We start from the raw sequence: 22,841 nt of genomic DNA on the forward strand, positions 1-22,841 counted from the left end.
TAACATAGTGAATGGATTTTGAACCATCTTCTCAGATTAGAGTTTTCCTGCAATAGTATGATTTTAAAGGGCCTGTCCCACTTGAGCGACCTAATTGGCGAGTTCTGGCGAGTTTGTCCTCGACTGGTACTCGCAGCATGGTCGACACGAGGTCATAGGAGGTCTTTGTAACTCTCCTTCATGCTTGAGAGTGGTCTCCGTGTACTCGAGGCCTCAGCTAGGTCGTGCCGTTTTTATCAATATGATAAAAAAAATGCCGTCGAGTAAAAAAAGGTCGCCATGGGGAAAAATTGATACTTTTTTTACTCGCAGGTTTAGTCGTAGTAGGTCGGCATGTTAGTCGTAGGTAATCGAGGGTAGCCGAAGGTAGTCATAGATGGTCTTCATCATGGTCGAAGGAGATCGAAGAAGGTCGTCTTCACTCTCCACTTTTCGGTGTCCAATTTTCCCGAAGTTAGTTGTAACTAGTCTTCAACATAGTCGAAGGAGGTCTTCAACATGTCATTTTTTAAAAACTCTTCTATACTTGCCAATTAGGTCGTCCAAGTGGGACAGGCCGTTAACTGCTCGTTGAACTTGGGGGTGGATAGCCGAGAATCAATATTGCAAATCATGTAGACTAGTTGAACAGGGCTACAGTATCAGATAATTCAACTTTCTTGCATTCCATGGGTGGGAGACATTGAGGACACAAGCGCTGCTGTACTCGAGTTAGTCTGAATGGTGTGCCTCTGTGTTGGCGCCTCAGTGGAAATCAAATTCAGGATAACTTGGGTCATTGAGTTTCAAGGGACCTGCTTATATTGCCATTCTCATTATATTGTTCCAACTTATTGAAACCATGTGTAGTAATGAGATTTTTTTTCTGGATAATTACTAATTAATCTGGTGACCTTTCCAGTAAGATCCCAGGTGAGTCTGAGATTTTTTTTTGCATTCCCATGTCGACTTGCTGACTTTTGTTTAAACCTTGCAGATAATAAGGGCACTGCAATCATCATTTTCACACCATCTTCATCTAATTAAAGTGACAATTCCTCCATTGGTTCCCTTTAGAGTTGCCAGCTATCAGTCATCATGACTTTGCTGATTAAGTACGATTCTGGTATCTATAACCCATATCACTTTGAGATAATGACTGGCAGTGACTGGGAATAGTTGTCATTGTAACATGACTATTTGTTAACTCCATATTATGTGTGATAAAGTCTGCACCAGAAAATTAACAATGTAACCATACTTACCCTTTAGAAATGTAACTCTCTTTTCAAAAGAGATTGGATTTTATTTCATTCTTGAAAGTATATGGAATGTGAATTGGTCGCAGTTCAGTTCAAATCCCTACTAGGCCTCTGGAAACCAGTCCCTTCGGTGGTGGCATTGCTCCCAATGTGCTTCAATGCAGCATGGCCACTGGCACAGCAGCAATGCAGTCAGCACTCTATCATGCAGCAGATTGTTTTCCCTAAAGCAGCCCTTTTGCACCAATGTTATTCACACTGCAGCTCCACTGGAGCCAACGCAGCCCAGTTGCACATTTGCCCCTGCTGCTGCAGCCCAGCTGCGTCATCCATGGCCTGGGGCATGAGAGTCCAAGTCCTTGGGAGATGGATATGTAATTATTAATGTTAAAAAAGATTACGGGGAGAGGGCAGAAGAATTTGGTTGAGAAGGAAAAATGAATCAGCCACGATAGAATGGCGGAAATGGGCCTAATTCTGCCCCCTATGTCTCGTGGTCTTTATGTTCTGGAGGAGGCAGTTGAACTCGAAGATCTAGGCGTGTGGTATCTCAACCAGGGCGCTGATCACAAAGACCATGGCGATCGTGCCGACGATGGATGTTATGCCTTTGAGCAGTCGCTGGTTGACGTGGCGGTGTACCACTGGCTGCTCGGGCGTCTCGAGGTGGAAAGAGGCGACCCTACGCCCATGCACCCAGCAGCGGTAGATGCCGCGGTCGGAGGGCATCACGCTTTTGATTTTGTAGATGCCGCCGCCCGTGGCGTCGACCAGCCGGTGTCTCCCGTCACTGTTGCCACCTCGGGTGATGAAGGTGGAGTCGCGCTGCCAGAGAACGGGCGTGTACACCGACGCCCCCGGGCATGTCATCCGGGCGTTGTCACGGATGTCGTGGTACATCGACTGCAGTAATGTTGTGCAAGGCTCCATCCAGTCGAACGCAGGCTCCCGACCACACCACCACCGCCATCAATCGCCAATCTCCGGGAACAGATTGGCTACGATCTCCGTTGGTGTTTCCTCCTTCTCGCACGGCTCGCGGCACATCTGGTAGTGGAGCTCGGCGCCGCGCTGGGGCAAGGACTGCCCAATGTGCAGCTCCATTAGGCCGCAGGGCAAGGTGGCGCCATTTACCCCCAGTTCCTCTTCCTCGTCCTTGTCGATCTCGCTTAGCTTGGCGTAACAGAAGCCCATCATCTTCTGCTCCCCCATTACGTTGCATCGGTCACAGTCCTGCCATGGTCCCCAGCGGGTGTAGAGCCGGACCATGTACTGGGAAGAGCCCAAGTTCACCCTCAGGCTCCATTTTGACATAATGCTCCCACCCAGCCCTCGGTGGGACACGTAAAGCAGAGACAAGTCCTGCACATCCACCTGGTAGGCGGCTAGGGTGGAATTAGCCGACTTGCACAGTTACAAGCCCGTGTCTGAGGTCTTCGCCTTGTCCATGATCAAGGAGCCTCGATGTAGATTGGCTCGGCTTACCAGTTTGGCCAACCTCCTCCCATTCACTCCATCCACACTTCACAATGTCTTGGGAAAGCAGTAAACATAATCAAGGGCCACTCACACCTCTTTTTCACCTCTCTCTTTAGACAGAAGATAGCTTGAAAGCATGTACCACCAATACAGATTCTTCTCTGCTGTGATCAGACTTGGGAATGGTGCACTATATTGGGCTTTGTTGAACAGCAGAGCACTAGTTTACCAGGGCAAGGTGACACCTTTGATCATTGATAAAGAAACAGTATGATCTAGCGGCAACTAGTCAGTCAGAAGACCTTTTGGCAAATTAGCATAGGTAACCATGTTTTAAAATTGAACTACATTTTCTTTTACAGTTTATCTTCACTTCTGTCATTATCCAATTCATAGTTTGGGTAAAGATGTTTACCAGGGAGGTAACCGTAGCAAAACATAAAAAACTGTTCCCGTGAACTAAATCTATGGACCCGTTTTCAAAAATCGGTATTTTTTAGTTTAGAGTGAAGGAGATAGAGCGGAGTGGAAGGCTACAGGCAACCTATTACTGATTTTTTAAAAACGGCAACCTATTTTTAGTCGTGGCCGGTTTTGAATTTTAAAAAATAATCGCTGGAACATAGAAGAACCGGAAACCACTTTCGACCATTAGGGAGACTGACAAAAACCTATGGGAACCGCACGGAAACCTTGGGTGGGGCGCAAAGCCTCCAGAGATTTCCCTTCAGGTTTCCTAAGTGGAAAGCAGAAAGAGGTAGAGATGGGAAGATACGGCCAGCAGTGGGATCCCTTTGGAGGTGGCAAAAATGTTGGAGGATGTTAGGCTGTGGGCGGAGGAGCTTTTTCGTTCAAGTTCGTGACCCAACTCACGGATCTACCTGAATTTTTAACATATTGTGTATAAATATTATATAAATCATACCTGAAACTCGTCAAGACCAAAACCTGCAGATTTTTTTTAAATATGAGAAAAACCTCAATTTTTTCCGAGTAGTAATTGTCCAATCAATGCACATTTGACTTTGAGGTCGGGCGCAATTTGACCAATCCCGCGCTTTGTTTTATGGTCGCTAGGCAGCGAGGACCCTGGAATCATGGCTGCCTCCTAATTACATCAAAACAATAGCAAGGTTTCCAAGGAATATAGGTATTGCTAACCTTGCTGATAATTTTGTTTTTCAATTGATTTGTCTATAAAGTTACTAGACTAAGTGGGACCTGTTGTATCCTAGCTTCACACGGCAGGGCTGGTCCCCCAACGCAATATTCCACCTCTCCAACAATTCCAATATTGCTGGCCAGTGGGGGTGGGGGGGGGGCTTGCTGGAGCGCTAGCATGGTGTTGCGGGCCGAAGGGACTGGTTTCCAGAGGGCTAGTAGGGACATTGTGGGCCAAATGGATTCTTGGGCTGGCAGCTGTCACTTCGACCACACACACACACACACACTCACTCACTCACTCACTCACTCACTCACTCACTCACTCACACTCACACACACACACACACACAGCACACACACACACACACACACACACACACACACACACACACCACACACCCACACACACACACACACACACACACACACACACACACACACACACACACACACACAGACACACACACACTCACAGCACATACACACACACTCACACACACACCATATATATAGCAGTAAACGTTCTTGAATACTCACATGGCTGAGCATGGCCTCACCACTTTCGGGTAGTCAGCGTGACCTCTGCACTTACCGGAAATGACGCTATCAGTGCGACTTCTGCACTCACTGGAAATTTCACAATCAGCGCGACCTAAAAAAGCATTTATTCCTTCCAAACACAGTCGGACCTCTCCAACAATTCCAATTTTGCTGGCCAGTGGGGTGGGGGGTGGGGGTTCTATAGTGCTAGTGTGGAATTTTTGGGGCGAAGGGACTAGTTTCCAGAGGGCTAGCATGGACATTGTGGGCCAAATGGATTCTTGGGCTGGCAGCTGTCACTTCACCACACGCACACATACGCACACACACACACACACATATACACACACACACACACACACACACACACACACACACACACACACACACACACACACACACACACACACACACACACACACACACACACACACGCACGCACACACATATAGTATAAGAATATATGGTTTAAAGAGACTGCAGCATGGAATTAGGCCCCCCATGGTGCAATATGGGCATTGGACACTAGATGGCACTTAATTTTTTTATTTCATTTTCTAATTAATTTAATTAAATAATGTGCAACTTTTGGCACTGACGAGTTATGACTTTCTTTTCAATTATATTTTATCTAAATCTAAATCTAAATCTGTGCAAAATTTACTGTATTTCCGAGACATGGGTCACGAAAGTTAAATTCTAGACACATTTTCGATGCTCGACCCACCGCATCTATATGCTGTATGCGACGGCTGATGGGGTAGAAGGTGAGTACAAGGGGGACTCGGGACGTTCCGAGAGGGGGGAGGGGGAACAACCTCCAAAGCGATCCCACTACTGGCCATATCTTCCCTTCTCCACCGCTTTCTGCTTTCCACAGCGACCATTTCCTTCGTAATTACCTGCTCAACTCGTCCTTTCCCACCCAAAACACCCTCTCCCCAGGCACTTTCCTCTGCAATCACAGGAGATGCAACACCTGTCCCTTTACATTCCCCGCTCGAATCCATTCAAGGACCCAAACAGTCTTTCCAGGTGAGGCAGACGTTCACTTGCACCTCCTCCAACTTCATCACTGCATCCGCTGTTCCAGGTGCCAACTTCTCTACATTGGCGTCACCTAACGCAGGCTCGGTGATCATTCGCTGAGCACCTCCGCTCAGTCCGTCTTAGCCAACCTGATCTCCCGGTGGCCCAGCCCAAGCACCAACCCCCCCCCCCCCCCCCCCCCCCCCCCCCCCCCTTTCTCTCCTGGGCCTCCTCCATTGTCAGAGTGAGGCCCAGTGCAAATTGGAGAATCAGCACCTCATATTTCACTTGGGTAGTTTACACCCCAGCGGTGTGAACATTGACTTCTCTAACATCTGGTAGCCCTTGCTCTCTTGCTTCATTCCCCCCTTCACAGTTCCCTCACTGGTCCCACTGTCTCCGCCTACATTCTTTTTTTGTCCTACCCCCTCCCCTGACTAAAGAAGGGTATCGACCTGAAACGTCACCAATTCCTTCTCTCCAAAGATGCTGCCTCACCCACTGAGTTTCTCTAGCATTTTGTGTCTACTGGCCACTCCCATTTCTGCCTTCCTGCCTGCCGCCATTAACATTCCTTCTTCTGGCTTCACCACTTGCAATTAAAATCCTCTTCAGTCTCACTGCAGCGTTTAGCTGCTACAGGCCCGTACGAAGGATGGGGACAGGCGGGGTCGGTAGAGAGCTGTGGAGAGACTGGCTGCCGACAAGACCAAGCCCTTGAAGAGCCAGACGGCGAGGTGGTGCAAAGTGGAGCCCAATGGTTTGGGGCAGCTCTGCCTCCGAGGAAGGCAGCAACCACGAGCAGCACTCGAGGGTTCACAATCAACCACACCAGCAGCACTCCAGGGTTCCAACCACATGAGCAGCACCCAGCACTCCAACATTCCAGCAGGCCAAGGAGAAACAGCAGCCTCGCAGGCAGCAGCCCACGGTGCACAATAACTAACTGCAAAGTACACCAGCAGCACCCAGCATTCCAGCACTGCTATAGATATTTAAACTATATTTACCCATTGTTATTTCCAATTAATATATATTTACCTATTTACCTATTATTGTTCTACTAAATATATTCAATTATACTTTGAAAAGTTTGTTTCCTTGCAATATTTCTTTAATCTATGATTATTGATTTGGTCGTTGCGAATAATGTACTTCGACGAATCTTAAGGTTCATTATTTCCTTCATGCAACTCTCCCGAATTTATATTCATGTACTGTAGAATCAGTTCATCTTTCTCGGGTTGGTAATGAGCATTGAGAGATAGTAAATATAATTCCACCATCACCCTTATATGTCTATATCTCTTGTTTCCTTTTCCCCTGACTAGTCTGAAGATGGGTCTCGACCCAAAACGGCACCCATTCCTTCTCTCCAGAGATGTTTGCTATCCTGCTGAGTTACTCAAGCTTTTTGTGTCTACTCTTACATCAAATGTACTCATTCTTCTTGCCTAGATAGTGACTCTTTTATTTCTGAAGCACCGAGGCTTTTAATTTGTTCGATGGATGGGGAGTGCATAATTGTGGACTGAAATTTCACCCATTCCCTCTCTCCAAAGATGCTGACTGTCCCGCTGAGTTAGCCTAGCATTTTGTGACTATCTTTGGTGTAAACCACCATTTGCAATTCCTTCCTTATACATATGGTTTTGGGCTGGGTTTGGCCACGTTCGAATCATTTGGTGGATGGGTGCAGGAGGTTTGGAACTGTCCGGGCTGCATTTCAATGGATCCATGAGTGGACCATGATTAGGTTGAATGACACAAGAGGGCAAACAGTGAAAGCAAATGCCTAACAAATCATAGGGAGGCCAGTGGTGGCCAAATTGAACTAGGGTGTGGATTACCGAGGAGTATTATTATTTGTTTTTTCCAGGGCGGCACAGTGGCGCAGCAGTAGAGATGCTGCCTCACAGCACCAGAGACTCAGGATCAATCCTGTCTACAGGTGCTGTCTGCATGGAGATTGTGCGTTCTCCCTGTGACCACGTGGGATTTCTCCGGGCACTCCGGTGTCCTCCCACATTCCAAAGATGTATAGGTTTGTAGGGTTAATTGGCTTTTGTAAATTGCCCCTAATCTGTAAGATAGAAATAGTGTATGGGGAACGCTAGTTACTTGCTACACCTTCACATCTTCATTCATGTAAAAGCACAAAAAAAAATCCAATAATCCATAACGCTATCAATTAATTGTAATAAATTTATAGTTGGGTGGCATGGTGGTGCAGCAATTGTGTTGCTGCCTTATTGCGCCAGAGACCTGGGTTTGATAAATTGTCCCCAGTGTGTAGGATAGTGCTATTGTATGGGATCGCTGGTCGGCGAGGACTTGGTGGGCCGCAGGACCTACGTCCGCACTGTGTCTCTAAACTTAATTAAATTAAATCCAGTCAATACTGAATGAACTCCAGAAAAACATTGGGTTGAATCTCATACTTATTATATGTGCTTACTACACAGAAGATGGTTATTCGGTCAAATGAGTCTACACATTCAAGACACATCAATGTGCCATTCTTCCTCATTTCATGAAACCCATTCTCTCTCACATGTTCATCCATGCTACGTTGATTCTCCTGCCACCCACAAGCACCGGGGGCAATGTACAGGAAGTAGCCAATTGACTTACCAGCATATTTCCACTGTAGCTTTTCACTGTACCTGTGACAATAAACAAAACTGAACTAAACGTTGGGGATGTGGGAACAAACTGGAGCACATGGGAAAACCAATGCGGTCATAGAATGTGCAGGAAGGAACTGCAGATGCTGGTTTATACCGAAGATAAGACACTAAATGCTAGAGTAACTCAGCGGGTCAGGCAGCATCTCTAGAGAAAAAAGAATAGGTGACCTTGCGGGTCATAACCCTTCATTGAGAATGAAACTAGAGATGGAGGGGCGGTGGGGAATAAACTAGAGGTGAGAAAAGTCCAAAACAAATCAGGGCTGGAAACAAATGACCTCAAAAGCCCATAATGGTCCATTGTTGAGGGCGATGTAACAACAAGAGGGATACAAGGATGTCAACGGCGGAACTGGTAGGATGACTAACGTGGGGAAGTGGCGAGAGATGGGAGAGGATGGAATGCAGGAATACCTGAAGTTACAAAAATCAACGTTCATACCGCTGGGTTTGTAAGCTGCCCAAGCGAAATATGTGCTGTTCCAGGAATTTGTGTATATCTTCAGCAGTCATGTGCAAACTCCACATGGACATGTCCCCAACAACCCTCACCAACTTCTACGATGCGCTGTAGAAAGCATTCAATCGGGATGCATCACAGCATGGTTATGGGAACAGCTTCATCCAAGATGGCAAGAAATTGCAAAGAGTTGTGGATGTAGCCAAGAGCATCCACAAACCTGTTCAGACCTTGTGTGAACTGAACTGGTTTAAAATCAGTGCATCTTATCATTAACTCAGGGAGATTTTATAGACTTCTTATTTCCTTTGCAACAGCTAATGCATCTCATACCACCTGATTCGGTAATTTATGCCAGCCAATTCCTGTAATTGACTTCACCATGAGCCTGCCATTAGAACAATTCTGCGGGTAAACAGAAGCAGAGGAAAGCATCCTGAGTAATCATAATTTGTGGAGGTGACTAAATTTTTTGGCCTTCTTAATGCATGTCCACTTCAGCTTGTTAAATGCCTACTAAGTACCTGGAGTCTGATGCAATGGAAAATGTCCTTGAAAGTTCCCCCCAGCTCTTGCGTATTTAAATAGAAGCAACATCAAAGTGTGATTAAAATAACTGCATCCAAAATAGGATGACATCTTCTGCCAATAAATATTTTATTCGCCATATTTTTATAAGAATAACAATTTATACTAAATTGAATCATTGCATCTGAATGAAGGTTAAAATCTAAGACGTTAGGAAGTTTTTGGGATGATGGATAATCACATGAAATTAAAACGCTCAGTGTTAAGATTTGAGGTAAATATTCATCTCCAATGTTTAGTTTAATTTAGTTTGGTTTAGTTTAGTTTGGTTTGGTTATACAGTTCACGCCGCCAACCATCGATCAGATACACAGACCCTTTGGTCCACCATGTTCACGCCGACCATCGATCACCTCGTTCCTACCTTCTCCCCATATCCCCTGACTACACTATTTTTAAGAGCCCTATCTGGCTCTCTCTTTAAAGCATCCAGAGAACCTGCCTCAACCGCCCTCTGAGGCAGAGAATTCCACAGACTCACCACTCTCTGGGACAAAAACTGTTTCCTCGTCTCCGTTCTAAATGGCTTACTCCTTATTCTTAAACTGTGACCCCTGGTTCTGGACTCCCCCAACATCGGGAACATGCAGGGCCGGATTTAGATGAAGAGAGGCCCTAAGCTATTTCACTTGTGAGCCCCCCCCCCCCCCCCCATCCCAATCCCAAATGGGAGATGGGAAGATGTGGCGAGTGGTGGGGTCACGTTGGAGGTGGCGAAAATGACGGAGGATTATTTGTTGTATGTGACGGCTAGTGGGGTGAAAGGTGAGGACTAGGGGGACTCTGCCCTTTTTGTGAGTGGGGGGATGGGGAGAGAGAACAGTGTTACGGGGTATGGAAGAGACCCTGGTGAGAGCCTCATCTATAGTAGGGGAGTGGAATCCCCGCTCCTTGAAGAAGGAGGACATTTCCGATGCTCTGGTGTGAAACACCTCATCCTGGGAGCAGATGCGGCGTAGACGGAGGAATTGGGAGTAGGGGATGGAGTCCTTACAGGAAGCAGGTTGGGAAGAAGAGTGGTCTAGATAGCCATGGGAGTCGGTGGGTTTATAGTGGATGTCGGTCAGAAGTCTATCACCTGCGATGGAGATAGTGAGGTCAAGAAATGGTAGGGAAGTGTCGGAAATGGACCAGGTGTATTTGAGTGCCGGATGGAAGTTAGTGGTGAAGCGGATGAAGTCAGTCAGTTGTGTGTGGGTGCAGGAGGTAGCACCAAAGCAGTTGTCGATGTAACGTGCCCATAAGCTACGCCTTGTATTTGGAGGAAATGGGAGGAGTCAAACGAGAAGTTATTAAGGGTAAGGACCAACTCCACTAGGCAGGGGAGAGTATCAGTGGACGGGTATAGGTTGCTTCTCTGGTCGAGGAAGAACCGGAGGGCTTTGAGACCATCCTGGTGGGGGATGGAGGTGTAGAGTGACTGGACGTCACTGGTGAAGATGAGGGGATGGGGGCCTAGAGAATGGAATGCCCGGAGATGACGGAGAGTGTCTGAGGTGTCTTGAACATAGGTAGGGAGGGATTTAACCAGGGGGGGTAGGATGGAGTCAAGGTATTTGGAAATAAGTTCGGTAGGGCACGAATAGGCAGAGACAATGGGTCTACCAGGACAGTCAGGTTTGTGGATTTTGGGGAGAAGGTAAAATTGGGCCGTGCGGGGCAGTGGAACGATGAGGTTGGAGGCTCGGGGGGTCAGGGCCTGGGAGTTGATGAAGTCGGTGATGGTGCTAGAGATAGTGGCCTGGTTCTCGTCAGTGGGGTCATGGTCCAGGGGTAAGTAGGAGGATGTGTCCGAGAGTTGGCGCGTAGCCTCAGCTTTGTAGGGATCGACGCGCCAGACTACGATGGCACCTCCCTTGTCGGTGGGTTTGATCACCCAGTCTGGGCTGTTGAGGAGTGAGTTGATAACTGTACGTTCAGGGGGGGAGAGAGAGTGAGACAGGAGAGTGGAGAACTTGAGGTGGCTGATGCCCCGCCAGCAGTTTTGGATAAAAAGGTCTAAAGCCGGAAGATAGCCATGAGGGGGGTCCATGAGGAGGGGGTATGTTGGAGACGGGAAAAGGGATCATCAATAAGGGGCGAGGACTCCTTCCCATGGAAGAACGCTGTGAGGCAGAGGCAACAGTAGAAGAGCTCCAAGTCGTGGTGGGCGCGGAACTCATTGAGGTGGGGATGGAGGGGGACAAAGTTAACGCCTCTGCTGAAGACCGACCGTTCGGTGTCGGAGAGGGGGAGGTCAGGGGGGATGGTGACCACATGGCAGGGATGGGGGTTGGGGCCGGAGGAAGGCAGAACTTAGGCCGAGGCGATATCTGATGGGGTGGATGGTCAGGTGGTGGTGGGGGGGGTGAGAGGGCTGTAGTGTGGGTGGGGAAGAGCAGGGGTCACATAGTTAGAGGGGATGGGGAAGACTCAGTGGAACAGCCACTGAGGTTAACAAGGCTGGGCAGACTAGCACTAGGACCCAGTGGAGTCAAACCCAGGAGAGTGAGAGTTAGCAGCGTGGAGGCTCCAGTAAGGCGACGGCTGCGGGTTGCTGGAGGGCGGTGGAGTGGCGAGGGTCGGCGGACCCGATGGTAGGAGTCCGCGGGCAATAGAGTCGGGGTCGGCGGGCGATGCGTGGGAGGTCCCGGTGGGCAGATGGTCCGTGGGGCAGCGCGGGGCGGCCAGCCCGGTGAGGCCACGAGGTGAGTAGGGTGCGGTGCGGCGGCCTTGTTCGGAGAGCCCCGTTCCAGCGGCCATGTTCGGTAGGTCCGATCCGGCGGCGATGTTGGATGGGCCCAGTGCGGCGGCATTGTTGAGTGGGCCCAGTGCGAGGTGGGTCGGCCAGGTGTGGATGCGAGGTGGATAGGCCCCCAGGTGCAGCGGCAAGGTTCGGCAGGGGGAAGGGTTAAATAAACTCCATACCTTTTTCTTTGTCCTGTACTTCCAAGGATCTGTGGAGAAAATTCCTCTCCACAACAAATATAAACCTCACCTGCATTTTAACCCCTCCCCACCCACACCACCAAAGCCCCCGGAATCGCAAGCACAGCGCCACCGATGGTAGGGTTTGTAACAACGCCACTATCTCAAAAGTTTAACACACCTTGGTGCAGCGAGCATAGGCCCCGCTAGATCTCGAGGCCCTAAGCTTAAGCTTGTCTATCTTATACGTAAATCCAGCCCTGGTTATTGTCTATAGAAATGATCCATTGCAATGTTGAGAATTGTATTTTGCCCTCTGTACCTTTCCCTTTGCTCTATTTATTGTGCTTGAGTTTGGCTTGATTGTGTGCATAGTATTATCTGATATTGTTAGATGGCATGCAAAACTAAACTTTTCACTGTACCTTGGTACACGTGAAAATAATAAACCTAAACCTAAAGGAGTCCAGGACAGAAGAAGCCAAAACTGAAACACTTACAATCTACAGCCAGAAGTGTTAAGTTAAAGATCTATTTCAGCTGTCACCTGAGTTTGCCACTATAATAAAAGGTACTTTTCTCCCAATTTAATTCACACCACATGGCGCCATGAAACAGCTGAGTGCACTGGATAAGTCTATGGTGATGAGCCCTGACAGCGTTCTTGGATTTTAATGAAGATTTGTGCTTCAGAACTCGCTGTGCCTCTATCAAAGTTTTTGCTGTAGAAGGCATTGACATATGTTTAGAAAAATGGAAAACTACCAAATTATATTCTGTCTGCATAAAGTTGAAAAACTAAGAGGCCACCTACTGCCCTATGAGGCTACTCAGTTATCTCTCACTGTTCTAAGGCTAATCAATTATCCATAGGGTAATGGAAATGGCACATCCTTCTGCCACAGAGAGCTAGTTTCAAGCCTGCCATGTGTATAGTGTTTCACACTTAATTCCACCTCTGAGCAGCAAAAAGAAGAAGAACTTGAATGTTTGGTGGAAATGACTTTAGTGATACAGTGTGGAAACAAGCCCTTCAGCCTAGCTGAGTCCATGCTAACCAGTGATCACTCCATATATTAATGCTATCCTACACACTCGGGACAATTTACAATTCTTACCAAAGCCCATTAAGCCACGAACCTGTATGTCTTGGGACTGTGGGAAAAAAACGGAGCACCCGGAGTAAACCCACGCGGTCACAGGGAGAATGTACATATAGCGCATGTAGTCAAGATCGAACCCGGGTCTCTGGTGCTGTAAGGCAGCAACTCTATCGCTGTGCCACAGTGCCGCCCCTGGTTTTGAAGTTATGGTAATATTTGATGGAGTATAGCATTAAAAAAGAACAGTTTTAATAATAAAACAGAAATTCTGTGTTTTGATGGTGTAGCTACTGCCTTTGCATTTTTATCAAATTTAAAACTGCTGCCTCATTTTCTGCACCCACTAACTTCCATCTAAATTGTCACCTATATCCGTGCACACCTTAATTTGAGCCAGGTTTGCTCTGAAAGAAAAATGATTTCAGTCGTAAAGAAGTTTTAAAGTAAAAAACTGCAAATGGCTGGGTTTTATGGAAAGTGCAAGTACGTGAAGCCAGCAAGTCTGATCAAGGATAGTCCGAGGGTCATCAAAGAGGTGGATAGTGGTTCAGCACTGCTCTCTGGTTGTGGTAGGATGATTCAGTTGCCTGATAACAGCTGGGAAGAAACTGTCCCCGTATCTGGTGATGTGCATTTTCACACTTCTATACTTTTGCCCGATGGGAGCATAATCAAGGACTCGTTTCATCCTTGTCACTCCCTCTTGCTTCTCCCATCAGGCAAAAAATTGAATACGCATACATCCAGATTCAGGGACAGTTTCTTCCCATCTGTTATCAGGCAACTAAACCATCCTATCACTAACTAGAGAGTGGTCCTGACCTACCACCTATCTCATTGGAGACCTTCAGACTACCTATAATTGGACTTTATTGGACTCTTGCACTAAACATTATTCCCTTTACCCATTAGACCCTTGGTACAGAGGAATATTTGATAGTAATTATATCTAATCATTTTGTTGACTGGATAGCGTGCAACAAAATAGCTTTTCACTGTACCTCTGCACATATGACAATAATAACCTAAACTAAATTATTATATTGAATTGCTGGCAATTCCAATTAATAGTATTCCAGTTTTAAGTATCAATTTTCTCCTTAAATCCTTTGCCGTCCAGTTATCAGAATAATAAGTATTTGGATTTGGTGCTTTTAGAAAAAAAATGCACGAGTATATATCAGAAATTAATGGTGTATTTAAGATGAAGGGTCGTGCATCAAGATGTGATGATAACAGTCAAGTAATTATACTGATGTTTTCATCAGAAGTGAAATTATTCCAACATATTTTAGGAAGCAACAACCACAACTGGGCCGTTACCCTCGTGCACTTGCCAGCTGGTAATGTTTCACCTTTATCTCACTGGGGAAATTATTAAACAAACTTTGATTTCCTACCCAACATCTCTGCGGGGCAGAGTTTGCAAGTATAGCAGTTCAAAAAGAAAACCATTCTAAATGTTCTCAACCAAGGAGAGAGATAGACAGTGGGAAACAGGCTTGAGATTTGCTCGCTGTCTGGTAGTAAGAAACCTGCTGTCAATAAACAGAATCCGAATCCTCAAACCTGTCAGTATTGTCATTCATCTTCCTCCTCTTTTAATCTCTTACAGCATCCATTTGATAAAGTCATTGGGTAAAAATAGCAAAATGTGCAGAGCAACATTTGTACATAAACCATGACAATTGCCTTTATACTATAGCTATCAAATTAAAAATATATTGTACATGTGCTCAAAGCTTGACCTCAATTTGCCTTTGTCCAACTAGGTGTTCTTATGAAATATTCCTCCAGCCACCACAATCCAGCATGGTTACAGATGCTCTTTGGAAGACAGTTTCTGATGACCCTCTCCTTGCCCTGAGTCTTTGCAGTCAGAAATGTTTCCACAGCGTGAAAATGTCAAAGACTAGATTAGTACAGGTGTTAGGGGATATGGGGAGAAGGCAGGAGAATGGGGTTGAGAGGGAGAGATTGATGTGCCATGATTGAATGGCGGAGTAGACTTGATGGGCTGAATGGCCTAATTCTGCTGCTAGAACTTATGAACATGAACAAACCTATAAATAAGAGGGACATGTGCTGGGTTAGAATTTTTTTTACGCAGAACGATGGGTGCCTGGAACGTGCTGTGAAGGGTTGGCGTGGCGGCAGATATGATAGTGGTGTTTAAGAGGCTTTTCGATATGCACATGGATCACAAAGGGGAAATTGGATCGTGTGCGGGGAGAGATTAGTTATCTTGGCATTATGTTCGGCACTAACAATGTGGGCTGAAGGGCCTGCTCCTTTGCTGCACTATTCTATGTTCTGTGAATATATGTTGGTTGATTTATAAGCAACAGCACTGGTAGAGTGCCATGGGTGAGATCACAGTTGCTCTGATCCTGGAAAGGTAATGGCTTATTTGTTTCCACTAGTCAAGGCAAGTACTTGGACTGTGTTTCAGTGATGCTTGTAATCAGATGGCACAAGCAATGCAGCCAAGAACTCGAAGCATGTTTGAACTGATATTTAAAACAAGGATAGATGCAGTCGAGCATTGTAGATCTGCTGGAATAGAGGCCGGGACGTTACACAATGCACTGATGAATGTGCGGTTGGGCTTACAAGCTAAAATGGAGCAGTGTAAATTTGCAGGCTGTACAAGCATTTTATCGGGCACAATCAGAAGCAAGACCATTATGGAATGTGTTGTGACACCAGTTGCAATATAACTTGCAATCAATATTTTTACAGCACATATCTACAGTGTGAGACTCAAACACTAGTAGGGGTTTTAATCTGCAGTGCAGTCTGTTTCATTGTTCGTATGTTAGCTGGAGATATTCAGCACGTCAGACTGTAGCTGTGGGAAGAGAACCAGTTAACAATGGAGGTGAAAATATTTTCCCCCCCTCCCCCCCCCCCCAAGAACTGGGAAGGAGACAAAATAAGTTTGTTAAACTGCATGAGGGTGGGGAAATGGGGCATACCTCTAAGTGAAACCAAGTTGACAATACCAGTTGAGCGTGGCACAGCGGTAGATTTGCTGCCTTATTGCACCAGAGACCCGGGTTTGATCCTGACTCTGGGTGCTGTCTGTACAGAATTTGTGCGTTCTCCCTCTGACTGCATGGGTTTTCTCTAGGTGCTTCAGTTCCCTCCCACACTCCAAAGATGTACAGATTTGTAGGTTAATTGCCTGCGTTAAAATTGTAAATTGATCCTAGTGTGCAGGATAGTGTTAGTGTACGCAGGTATAGTGGGTTGAACACTTGTCGGCGTGGATACGGTGGGCCAAAAGGCCTGTTTTCGCGCTGTAGCTCTAAAGTCTAAAGTCAATAGGGTTGTGCAGACTTTAGACTTTGGTTCTTGAAGGGAAAAAAGGGAAACAAATATAGCAAAATGTATAAATATGGAACTACAGATGCAGGTTTACAAAAAGAAGGCACAAAGTGCTGGAATAACTCACCGGGTCAGGCAGCATCTGTGGAAAACATGAATGACTGAAGTTGAGGATATTGGTTAACCAAAGTGTTTATATATTTTTTTTTAAATGATTTTGGAGATGTACATAGCTTTTAGAAATGATGTGACATGCACAAGAATGACAAGACAAGAGTCATGATTGTTTAATTGTCATATGTACCGGTAACAGAACAATAAAACTCTTGCTTGCTACAGGCTCAAGCACAATACACACGGTTGAAATTATAATAATCAAACAAATTCAATAAATTAATATCCATAATACTCAGTAGCCACAATTGTGTTAGAACAATTATGCTTAGAACAGCTGTTTTCAAAACAGATTCAGATCATACTCTTCGGGCGGCATGGTGGCGCAGTGATAGAATTGCTGCCTTACAGCGTTTGCAGCTCCAGGAGACCTGGGTTTGATCCTGACTGCGGGTGCAGACTGTGTGGAGTCTGTACATTCTCCCGGTGACCTGCGTGGGTTTTCTCCGAGATCTTTGGTTTCTTCCCACACTCCAAAGACGTACAGGTTTGTAGGTCAATTTGCTTGGTATAAGTGTAAATTGTTCCTAGTGTGTGGAGGATAGTGTTAATGTGCGGTGATCGCTGGTCGGTGCAGTCAGTGGGCTGAAGGGCCTGTTTTTGCACTGTATCTCTAAACTAAACTAAAAACTCCTTTGCTATAGGATAAATGGGAATCTGAAAGCTAATATTCGGAGCCTCAACACCATGCAAATACAATCTATCTATCTATACTCTATACTATTATTAAAACACTCATCTTGTCCTCTGCCGGTTTGCCTTGTTTTTAAATTTGCACAAACACGGTACGCTACATCGCTAGGATTTTTTCGCCACCTTGCTCACCGTTTTTTTCTGCTCCAAGCGCACCAAGTTTTGTTCCGATCGGTGAAATATTACAAAAGTTATTGGTCTGTTATTCACTGGGACGGCTACACCCCTTACGGCACCCACTGTCAATCAAGGCGCTGAGAATTAAGCCAAAGGAGGGGGAGTGTGGGCTATGTTCCCCTACACCTCCCCTCCCCTGCACACCCCCCCCCCTACACCCCCCTCCCCCTACACCCCCCCTCCCCCTACACCCCAGTTTTTTGTCCCAAGATTATATTTCCCACCAACTGATTCTGGTGCTGTCAATGAGACAGTGAGTGATCTGGGTTGATAAGAAAAAAACAAAAAAAAAAGATAATTGCATTTACCAAAAATCTATAAAAACAGTAGGCAAGAGATTAATTCTAATGAACTGGCCACTAATACAACATGACCTAGAACTACATACAAATCGTGTCTACCTATGACCTAGAATTACATACAAAGATCAAACAATGATAAGTGAAGACGACTCTGATGCCAGTTTGAGTGAGTTTAAAAAAATAGTTGATTGAATGCTGAAGAAAATTAATGAACCAAGTGTCTTTTTATTTGGTTATGCGTGGAATACGTAGATAAAGTGCTCTATGATTCCTGAAGGGTTTTGAGACTGATATTATGAGTGATAAATTACCTGGCTAGATTTTTAAAAATTGGTTCAGCAATAGAAAGCAGTGGGCGATGATGAATAGGCTGGGCTCTTTCTAAGAGGAATGACAATTATAGAGCTCTGCAGGGATATTTGCTGCATTTCTTGGTTCAATCTATTCATAAATGACAAGGAAGATATTGCCTTCATCATCAATATTACAACATTTTGCCGCCATGTGGCTATATCATGGGAATGAGTACGCCAGCATTCTTCCGAAGGATAACAAATTGATTTTAATATGGAAACATTTAAGTTCAGGCATGATGGATATGCAACTAATAGGTTCATTAACAAAAGTGAAAAAGGAAATGAAACTAAAATCAGTCTTATTCAAATATAAATTATTCAAAACTGTTATGCTAGAATCGAGGAAATGCAGATGCAGGTTTACAAATAACAGACACAAAGTGCTGGAAAAACTCGACAGGTCAGGCAACCTCTCTGGAGAACATGGATAGGTGCCGATTCTCGTCGTTTGCAATTTATCCCACCAGATAAAGCATAAAAAGAAGTTTAATTTGACACCTAATTGACTTTCATATCTTCAGTATTAAAAAAGTTATGGCCAGTTTCATTCTCGGAAATTAGCATCTTGTTCCCTATTGCTTTTCACTTGACTTTAACACAAAAGCTGTGATCAAGGACAGTCAAAAGCCTGAAACTTTCTTAAAAATTAAGAGAACTGAAAGAAATGTTCAGTTATTTAGATTGAAGCATTCTGAAACAAATATGAAATAATCTTACTTGGATGACCTGAAATTAAAGCATATAATTAGTTTGTTACCCAATTGTAGCTAATTACAAAATTCAATTGCTAGATCTAAACATCTATCCATTTCTTAAGAAAAGATTAACATTTTTAAATAGCTAAGTGTCCAAATAACATTCACAATATAACATCACAATGTAAGAATATAACGATTTTTAAATCTCATTGTCATGGATTTATAGACCAAATGGAAGGAATTTAGTGTTTAATTCCCATAAATGAATGGCCATTTAAATCATCTTGCGAGTGGGTTTTTGAGCGACGCGATCGTTTGGAATGTTGCAGTTGCAGTGAATTTAAACCTCATATTGGCAGGAAAAATACTGCCGGATCGTATGGGTCCTAAATCACCGTTTGGCAACATAAAATGTGGATTAAAGGCATCCTAAGAAGCACGTTTATATGTAAAATAAACGGCTTTCCTTTACCTGTCCCGTACGTGAAATCCGTCCCCGTTGTCGGCATTGATGGCTTTAGAAGCTGATTTTTAAATTACTCCAGTGCAGAAATTGTCGGGCTAAAAAAAAAAAAAAAAAAAAAAAAAAAAAATTCACAGAACGGCTGTCGGAACAATTCTTCAGCAAAAGCTTGCACTCCGAGAAAATAAATCCAGGATAGCCATTTGGTCATCAGGAAAGCTGTTATGGAGTCCAAGTCTATTCAGATTATTAAAAAGGTTCAATTATTTTCTTTTTGTAAACTTACCTCCAATCTAGGTATCATTGTACAAGACACTGATACTGGCATGAACCATGGTGGGGGAGTAGGTGTCAGCAACAATTTGACTTCTAGAAACAAGGAACTGCAGATATTGGCTTAAACGAGGGCACAAAGTGTTGGTGTAACTCAGCAGGCCAGGCAACATCTCTGAAGAATATGCTTAGGTGACGTTTTGGTTTCTGTTTCAGTTTCAGTTTTGTTTATTGTCACGTGCACAGAGGTATAGCGAAAAGCTGTTGTTGCATGCTAACCACTCAGCGGAAAGACAATACATGATTACAATCGGGCCATCACAGTGTACAGATACATGATAAGGGAATGATCAGTGCAAGGTAAAGTCCGATCAAAGTTAGTCCACATGTTATTAATTAGGTAGATAGTAGTTCAGGACTGCTCTCTGGTTGTGATAGGATGGTTCAGTTGCCTGATAACAGCTGGGAAGAAACTGTCCCCGAACCTGGAGGTGTGGGTTTTCACACTTCTATATCTTTTGCCAGATGGGAGAGGGGAGAAGAGGGTTGGGGAGCGATCTTCAGACTGATTGTTAGGGTGAGGTGGAGGGAAGAAAGCTGGGAGAGAGGAGAGGCAGGCCACAGGCAAGTTGGGGTGGGGGTTGGGTTGATAGGCAGATGGTTGGAATAAAGTCCAGAGATTAAACCAGAAGGTGTAACACAGAAGGATTGAATAGTTACAAATTGTGAAGCCAGAGGAAAGAAAGTTGGCTTGGGTGCTCAGCTTTGATGAAAGCCTTCATGTCCCCTTAGTAGCACTTGCGCTTGTAATTGTTCCAACCTCGTCCATCTTAATGCAATGAGTTTCTTTCCAATCGAGCTGGGTTTAATTCACCCAGCATCTCCCAAGCTGGCGATAATTACCAGCTTCAGGATCCTGGTCAGTGAGTCTTCGATATTTCATTGCCATGTCACCAAGTCGAATTACTTCGATGTTTTGGTCTGCAGAGGTTTTCGATTTAATTGTAGTTTGTAATGTTCAGGTGCAGTGTTCTAATCATCCAGCTATGTGTTAGTCTGGTACTGCTGCTCCCAGACTTCAGCTTAAATGTCATGTCTCTGTCATTTACCTTCAAGATAACAGTGGGTGAGTTTTTTTTGTTCAGTCAGCCCACATGCAATGAGCAAGGGACAGTATTACTGTGTTCACTTGCTTCCTCAGGGGTGTTAACGGTGACACATTCAGTGGTGCAGTGGTAGAGCTGCTGCCTCATAGCGCCAGAGTTCAATTCTAACCTCAGGTGCTGTCTGTGCGGAGTTTGTGCGTTCTCCCTGTGACTGCGTGGGTTTTCTCCGGGTGCTCTGGTTTACCCCCACATTCCAAAGACGTGCAGGTTTGTGGGTAAATTTGTCATGTAAATTGCCCGTACTCTGTAGGATGTGGAAGTGCGATAACATGGAAGTAGTGTGCAGGTGATCAATGGTGGATCAAAGGGCCTGTTTCCATGCTGTACCTCCAAAATAAATTCAGAAATTTAGTCTTCCTTATTGTTTTCTTGTTTTCATTCAATTTGTTCAACTTTTCGCTTATTCCTACAATTTGATCGTGTCCTTTTAAGCCACTTGACATTTTTGTAGTCAGAAGCAATACTCAGACAGCACAGGGTGAACACACTTGCACGTGTACCCATATACCACTCCTCTCTTCCAGCCTTGCTTGCAAATCCCACAACATTAATACTGGCTATCTTCCCTTTTCAGTCTTAGACCCAATATAGGCTTTTGGTCTGAAACATCGACAATTCTCCCCCCACGTCACAGATGCCACTGAGTTCCTTCAGTTGATTGTTTGCTGCTCCTGTTTCAAGTCAAAACACTACATTAGGACGTAAACTGAAAAGGGAAGATAGCCAGTATGAGATCATGTAAGATTTTCAAGCAAGGCTGGATGAGAGAAGGCGTACGATGGTACGTTTGAGTTTCAACGTTAGAAGTCTCTTGTGTCTCCTAAATGTTCTTACCTTTGTTGATTCCACTCCTTAGATAATTCATAAGATCATAAGTGATTGGAGTAGAATTAGGCCATTCGGTCCATCAAGTCTACTCGGCCATTCAATCATGGGTGATCTATCTCTCCCTCCTCGCCCAATTCTGCTGCCTTCTCCACATAGCCTCTGACACCCATACTAATCAAGATTCTATCTATCTCTGCCTTAAATATATCTACTGACTGTGGCTCCACACCACTAAACAAATTCACCACTAAACAAATTCCTCTTTCCTAAAAGAATGTCCATTAATTCTGAGGCTACGACCTCTAGTCCTGGACTCTCCCACTAGTGGAAACATCCTCTCCACATCCACTCAATCAAAACCTTTCACTATTCTGAACATTTCAATGAGGTCCCCCCTCATTCTTCTAAACTCCAGCGAATATAGGCCCAGTGCCATCAAAGGCTCATCATGTGTTAACCCACTCATTCCTGAGATCATTCATGTAAACCTTCTCTGGACCTTCTCCAGAGCCAGCACATCCTTCCTCAGATATGGTGCCCAAAACTGCTCTCAATATTCCAAATGCGGCCTGATCAGTGCCTTATGGAGCCTCAACATTACATCCCTGTTTTTTGTATATAAGCCCTCTTGAAATAAATGCTAGCTTGTCGGTGCATTTTCAAAACTCTGATTCATCTCCTGTGCCTGGTCATCTCTGATTTTGCACATGTAAACCTCCAATAATCTCGGGGTCGATTATTTTGTAATTCCAACGTTTCGGCATCTATCTCACTGGAGGCCTATTTCCCCCACTTTTTTTTAAAAACACTGGGGTTTCCCAATTCCCAATTAAACTCACTGGATTTTCAGGAATTATATTCAACTACTTTGCGCCAGTCAATAAACAAATTAGAATTCAGTTGGGGTATTAATAAGAATAGTAGTCTGAAAAATAATCAATAGTCCGAAAGATGTTAGACATCATGGAGAGCCAGAATATCAGTTTTATTGTACCTACCAATCACTTAGCAAATGAGAGTTTGTTGCCATAATTACAGGTTTGGAATAACTTCCTCCACATTTTTTTTTACTTTATATTTGAATTTTTATGGATATTTATTTATATTTGGATTTTCGTAATTGTGGATGAAACTTAATCCTTGCCTGATCTCGTTTAATTTCAGGTTGAAGTAAATCTTC

At 44.8% G+C, this 22,841-nt stretch overlaps 1 pseudogene; it reads right to left on the reverse strand.

Annotated features, from left to right (window-relative positions):
• Positions 1-322: 322 nt before the first annotated feature.
• The window catches only part of LOC129708535 (protein FAM187B-like), a 147,453-nt pseudogene continuing 124,934 nt past the window's right edge, over positions 323-22,841 (reverse strand).

This window comes from Leucoraja erinacea, chromosome 24 (genome assembly GCF_028641065.1).
Source record: "Leucoraja erinacea ecotype New England chromosome 24, Leri_hhj_1, whole genome shotgun sequence".
Classification (NCBI taxonomy): Eukaryota; Metazoa; Chordata; class Chondrichthyes; order Rajiformes; family Rajidae; genus Leucoraja; species Leucoraja erinaceus.